Raw genomic sequence first — 6,549 nt, forward strand, 5'->3', positions numbered from 1 at the left:
AAAGGTAATCGCAGTATTTGCCGAGGCATAATCGAAAACTGAGTAAAGCCTAGCAGCCAAATGCTCGCCACGACAACTGTAAGAAAGAGATTGACAAAAAGATGCCGAAGCAGAGGGATGATTAGGAGCGGGTGCCGCGTCTGATAGCATGGGATCGCCTAAAAGAGTGTAGGCGTGTGTACTGCCGAGCGAGAGGGACCGAGTTGCAGTAATTGCTGGGATTAAGTATAGAGTTTGGGATCCGAAGCTTGCTGGAACTGTCTCCTTGCTCATTGTCTCGCGTGTCTCTCTCCTCGATTGACTCTAGGATTAGCTGATGCTCGCGCGCGCGTGGATATCTCTGGGGACGTAGCGGCGCCCTCACCTTCGCTCAGCCTCTCACCCCTCGGACGTCGCTACTGTGCGCGGCACAAATTGCCGGCACTTCTGCGGCCAGCGAGCGATTAAATGGCTTTAGCCTCGATCGTACCGATGCACGCGAGGATTTGCCTGCTAAAATTGAGCTTTCCTTGTTTGTGCACACACACACACACACACACTCTCGCGGCTAATGAGCGCGCAACCGGCTGCGGCTCTGCAATTATTTCTTTCAGCAACTTATCCGTCGACTATCGATTGCAAACCCAACTGCATTGTTCCACCGCTGCCCGTGCATGTCGCAATGCTGCCTGCTGCTCGGATTTTCTCAAATCATCCATCTGGTACGAGCTTATTTATTTTTACGAAAGAACGTTAGCTGGCATGCTTATTTTATCGCGTCATCGGCTTGCGTTTAACCATGACTCTACTTACATTGTCCTTAATAGTTGTTCTTGTGTCGTCGTCGGTATTTTTGACGCCATGTGGATAGCATATGTTTTGATATCGTTCATGATATCAGAATGTCATGTAGCAGGATGCGTTCAAGTTGAATCTTCTATGGAGATTTCAAGGCACATAATGTTTATTGTTTATATGTAGACTAGATTGATATATTCGTAATATGGTTCCACATGCGCCATTCAAATTAAATCACGGTATAACAATATCTTTAAATCACGGCATTATCATTATGACTGTAGTTTCCACGTAAGACTCTTTCAATATTTGGTCAATTTACAAACTAACGAAAGATCACAAATTCTGCAGAACCGTATCATCGTCGCCGATCTCTGCTTAGACGAAAAGGAGAACAAAGACCGCACGGACAACGACAAAACTCGAGCTGAATGCAAATGACACGTTTATTGTTCCCCCCTTCAGAAGTCACTCGTTAACCAGGAAGCTCTGCTCGGCAAACGTGTAATTATCCAAAAATATAGGCGTACGTACAGGCGTCTTTGTATAATTGACAAGAGAGTCATCTTTCTTTCTCTCCGCGGTTATGCCCGCACTTGTTCGAAAATAAGCATGGCATATGCACGCAGCTATGAGTTATTCAGGTGTATCAATTTTTCGGGCAGAGTCATGTGGCTTGCGTCGCGTTTCAACTCTTCTCCGGTATAACGACACGTTTTCTTCTCGGGCGTTATTATGGCACACAGCGCATGCACACGCAAGAGAGCGACAAGCAGCGCGTGATTGACGGGGCATGCGTCGTTATTTTTCAGTGTGCTGAGCAGAACTGTCTCTCTCTCTCTCTCTCTCTCTCTCTCTCTCTCACGCAACGTTTCTTTTGTCGAAGGCATTTCTGGCAATCCTACAGCAGTCCGCACGATTAGCATGTCACAAAGTTATTTTCGGCAGAACTTGCCAGCCTTCCGCTGCTGCTTTTATCAAAGGCGAGTCGATTAGAGAAAGGAAACTTTCGTGCACGCAGCTTTGATGTGGTGAGATGCCTGATGAATACGTTTCTCCGAGTGTTTACCGATGAAGCTTTTTATCACGCACGCGCCGCAGCTTTTCGAGTAAACGGAACTTCTCGGAAGCCTCGGACAGGCTGTTTTTACAATTTGCATCACTGCCGTCGCCAGAGATGAAAGAACATCATATAATTCGTCACTTCCGAATAACTGGCGCGCGTGTTTACAATGAAAATTGAAGCTCGAGACTTTTCTCACAGACGCGGCTGGTGAAATGTATGCCCGCGTTTCCCAAGCGCGCACGCGGCTCTTTCAGCCACGCGCACCAACGAAAAAGAAGAAAAGTACTCGCAGAGGGTAGTTAAACTCTGCGCGTAATGACACATGCGAGCGCGCGCGCGCGCGTCGTAATGAGCAACGGCCTTTGCACTACTCGTAAAGCCGTTAACTTGCTTCGGTTTTCCCACGATAAGCTGCGCAAGCTCTTTCTGCACATGCGTAGTTTACCCTTGGCGTGTGTGTGTGTGTGTGTGTGCGCGCGCGCTGCATTCCTTCGCGGGCCTTTTATAAACAATATGTAAGGACGCGGAGACGATGGCGAGTTGCGGAAGCTCTTATACTTAAGTGCGCGAGATCTTTTATACATATACGCGTGACGAAGTTATACGCGCCGAACGTTACGATAAATTATTAAGATGTATATGGCAGTTGGCTTCTCTTCGGTAGTTTCTTGATTATAGGCCTGAGTCTTGATGATAATTACGAGGCGGAACACTTCGTTTCCCTATGTAGTTCTGGCATATTTTCTATATTTTGTTTTCTTCCTTCAATTAATTTATGAATAGGTATAGTTTTGACGGACTTGTTGGATTTTACAAAAGCTAATTCATGAGCAGCCGTTATTCTTCATATTTACGTATTCTATAGTATGCTAGACGGATTAATATTTACTTTGAGCATGTAAATATATAACTCTGTAAATATACGTTATTTGAAGATGAATCTGATCTTTTTTTTGGTCATGTTTTAATTGAATGTTAACGGAGCTTTAATCATTCACAAGCGTAGAATAACACTTATATGATCAGAACTATTTGTTAATAATATTTATGACAATTTTTTCATGCCAACGCTATATGATCAGAAATAATGAAGGAAACATAAAACAGTTTATTAAAAGAAATATGATTAAAAACTGAAGTTGTAAAGAAAGAAAAACCCGAAGGCAGTCTTCCGTTCAATGAGCAAGCAGCTCGCGTAGAAGAATAAGGAAAGAAAGGGATAAGAGAAAAGAAAACACGAGGAGAACAAGCCGCCAGCACAGCAGGCAAATCAGCGTTCATTATCACATCCACACAATCGCGATGGGCTGGTGCTGGAATGCCTTTCAAAGCCGAAAAGCAAAAGCGACTCGGGCGCGCGCGTGTGACTGCGCTGTTGTTGCTGCGCACAGTAGCTTGCGCACTGAATGGATCAAGTATATATATATATATATACGAGAGCGCGCGGCTCGAGAAAATCTGAGCCGGGGATGACAAATCATCTTGATAAGGTTTTTTGCCGCTGCTGCGGGTGGGTGCATGACGAAAGACTTTTGTTGTCCGCCCGGCATCGATTTTTTTTTCTTCGAGCCTTTGTATTACGCAAATTCACGATTTATCGCGCCTCGGGCGAGTACGAAAAATGAAAGGCTCTCCAGAGGATTACGCATGGTATTTCTCACTTAGTCAAACTGGTGTAGGAACGTTCATAAGCTGCCGGTAATCGATCGGTCGCTTCCTCGACGCTATGAGCGCATCGAATCGCGGATAAAAACGGAAAAGTGGCTCGGGGCCAGAGGCATTAAGCTACTTAAATATCAAAGGCGCGGAGAACGGAACCCGTGACTAGCGTTTAACAAGCTTTCAAAGCAATGAGTCGCGCGACGCAGGTTGTACTCGTATTATTCGTCTCCGGGAATGCAGAGCAGACATTTGCGCGCGAGTGTGTATAAGCAGATTAACGCATTCCCTCGTGGGGAGGAGGAATCTCTCCGAGGCATGTATGATCGACGAGAAGGGAGAAGGCGATCGGCCAAGTCCGATAGGACTGTCGCTCGCCTGCTCTCTTGGACGTGTATTCCCCGTGGGCTCTGTATGTGTAGCACAGAGGCGAGAGAGGAATTTGAAGGTGCGTACGAGCATCCGTTTCGTTATCGCGATTGTGACAGTTTCGAGACGGCCGATTCTCCTTTTCTTTTCTCGCCAGACAGTGATTCGACGATTCGTTTGTTACGCTCGCGGTGGTCGACATTTTTTCTTACTAGTGTGAGAACAGGAGGGCGGGAGGGGCGAGAAATATTATAATCTTACATATATTTTTTTAATGTCGCCCGATGTCCGACTGCGATACGCGCAGATTGAATAGCGCACGAAAGAAACTTTTTGACAGCAACTCTTCTCGCGATAGCTGAAGCCCTGGCTATGCGATGTAAATGTATGCGCAGCATTTCTGCACGATTCTACAAAGATACCTTGCCAAACTTGAAGCTTTCACGATGTTCGTATTTTGCGGGTTTAGTCTTGACTGATATGCATTTTAAGGTTGCGATGGCTCTTTTTGGACTATGTAGATCGATCAATCTGCGCACGTCGTTTTCTCAAGAATTGCAATAGCAATACACGAGAATTTGCATAAGCCGTTCGCAGGCGTACTGTAACGACGAGTATATGCAACGTATACACATTCTCATCGGCGCCTTATCTCGCTCGGTACGCAAAAGCCAGGCGAAGCGTAAAGCTCGCTCTCTTGCTCTTGTGTTACACTGCTGCATGTCAAAGGGAAGCCGACCACTTCCGCTTGATATTTTTCTTGCACGCCGGCCCATTAGGAGCTCGAGCTCTGCGCGTTAATGTTCGGCGGCCCCGAAAACCACTTCAAAGCGAAAACACAGTTTATAAACGTATGTACACGTAAAATGGCTAAGCGATCCGCGCGCGCGAGCTTTTATCTGACGCACGAATAGGCAACAAAGAGGAGCATCGGCAATGATGGTTTGACGATGATGTGGCATCCAAGTGTATCGGGGCGCCTCGGTACGCGTGCAGATTGCCGCTGCGATCGAATTTCGGAAAGGACCTATGAATAAAACAACTGACAATAATCAATTGGTATTTGCCGTGCAATGTGCGAGCGAATGATTGACTTGAGAAATTTTCGATGCGCGACAATGGTTAATAAGTAATGTTATTTGCGCCCCATTATCGCTGACGAGCTCATCGAAATTTCATTGCCTTCGCGACGTGGATATTGCGAAGTATATGAGCTTTGCGTGAAAATCATACATAATCGCGCAACGTCTCGCGCAAAGCTTGAAAAATAGACCTGTCAATATGAAGCTTTCAATCAAAGCCAAGAACTTTTCATTAAACGCAGTCTGCTAAGAGTCGAACGTTAATTGAATTGTCGGTGTAAAAATTGACAGAAATCCTCAAAGGGAAAGAGAAAAAATTGAGAGCGACTGCTGCAATTATCTGCTGATCATTCTCCGCAGCAGCAAATTTTCATCCATTAGAGGTGAATGCCTCGCTCTCCCAATAAAGATTTCCAATTTCCTTTTCATGATAAGCATGACAGATTTTTCATTCTAACGGACATTATTTTATTGAACACGTCCTATCATATTTCTTTCAATTATAATAATTTGATGTTTGTGTCTAAAAGCTAGTATTTTTGAATGGCTCAGCATGCTGACGTTTTATCAAGGAGAGATAATCAATTGAACGAGACACCAATGCTCAAGTCCTTTGCGATAAATAACCGGAAAGTAACTACCTATGTATTATATATACGCATGCACATTTAGGAAGACTGTTTTAATCAGAGACTGCAGTGTTCTAATGGAACTTGAGCACGTCCTTAAGGTGATTGATGTTATACTTCTTGTTTATTAACGATACTCTCGTTTCGACGTCAACTTGACGGACTTTTTGCTATTCAACGATGCGATCAAATAGTGTTTGTTACAGAAAAGAAAATATATGAGTAATGTATGAAAAGGTTGTGTCCTTGTTACTATTGCGTATCAACTGGCACTGTGCTCACCGAACGGTTAATATTTAGTAGGATCTTTGCCAGAAAGGTATGTGTTTTGGATATTACAGGTGCAATTGTATACTACTGGCAATCTTTACAGCCCATTACGAGCACAACTCTTATCGCAGACTGATCTTGTTCGTCAATCAACTGAGAAAACAAGTCAGAACAAAATTTTCATCTATCCCACTCTGCGAGCACAACTGACATTTGTAAGAGAAAAATTAACGCTCCAACCGTCATCCGATTTTTGAAAATTGTCAGAATAAATATATCTGGATGTGGACCTCATCACACTCTCGTCGAAAAGCGACATCCTGCTCTCACGCCGGAAAGCCAAAAAAACGAAGGAAAAAGTGAGCGGCGGCAGCAGCTTGGTGATCGTTAACGTACACAACGCCTTGGTAATTACTCTGCTACAGCGGCAGCATCTAGGAGAGAGAGAGAGAGAGAGAGAGAGAGAGAGAGAGAGAGAGAGAGAGAGAGAGAGAGAGAAGCAGCAGCGCGGCACGCATAAGTAAAACCGAAAAAGAGCAAGCCGACAAGTCGTGGCCCCCACCGCTGGCCGGCGAGAGCGAGCGCGAGCGTGGGCCAAAGATACGATAAACAGCGAGTGGCGCTGTCAGCAATTGCAGCCCCCCTCGCTGGCGGCGCGCAGACAGCGCGAGAGAGCGAGGGAGAGAGAGAGAAAAAA

The sequence above is a fragment of the Phymastichus coffea genome, unplaced genomic scaffold (assembly GCF_024137745.1).
Source record: "Phymastichus coffea isolate CEN01 unplaced genomic scaffold, Cenicafe_Pcof_1.1 PCOF00141, whole genome shotgun sequence".
Taxonomy (NCBI): Eukaryota; Metazoa; Arthropoda; class Insecta; order Hymenoptera; family Eulophidae; genus Phymastichus; species Phymastichus coffea.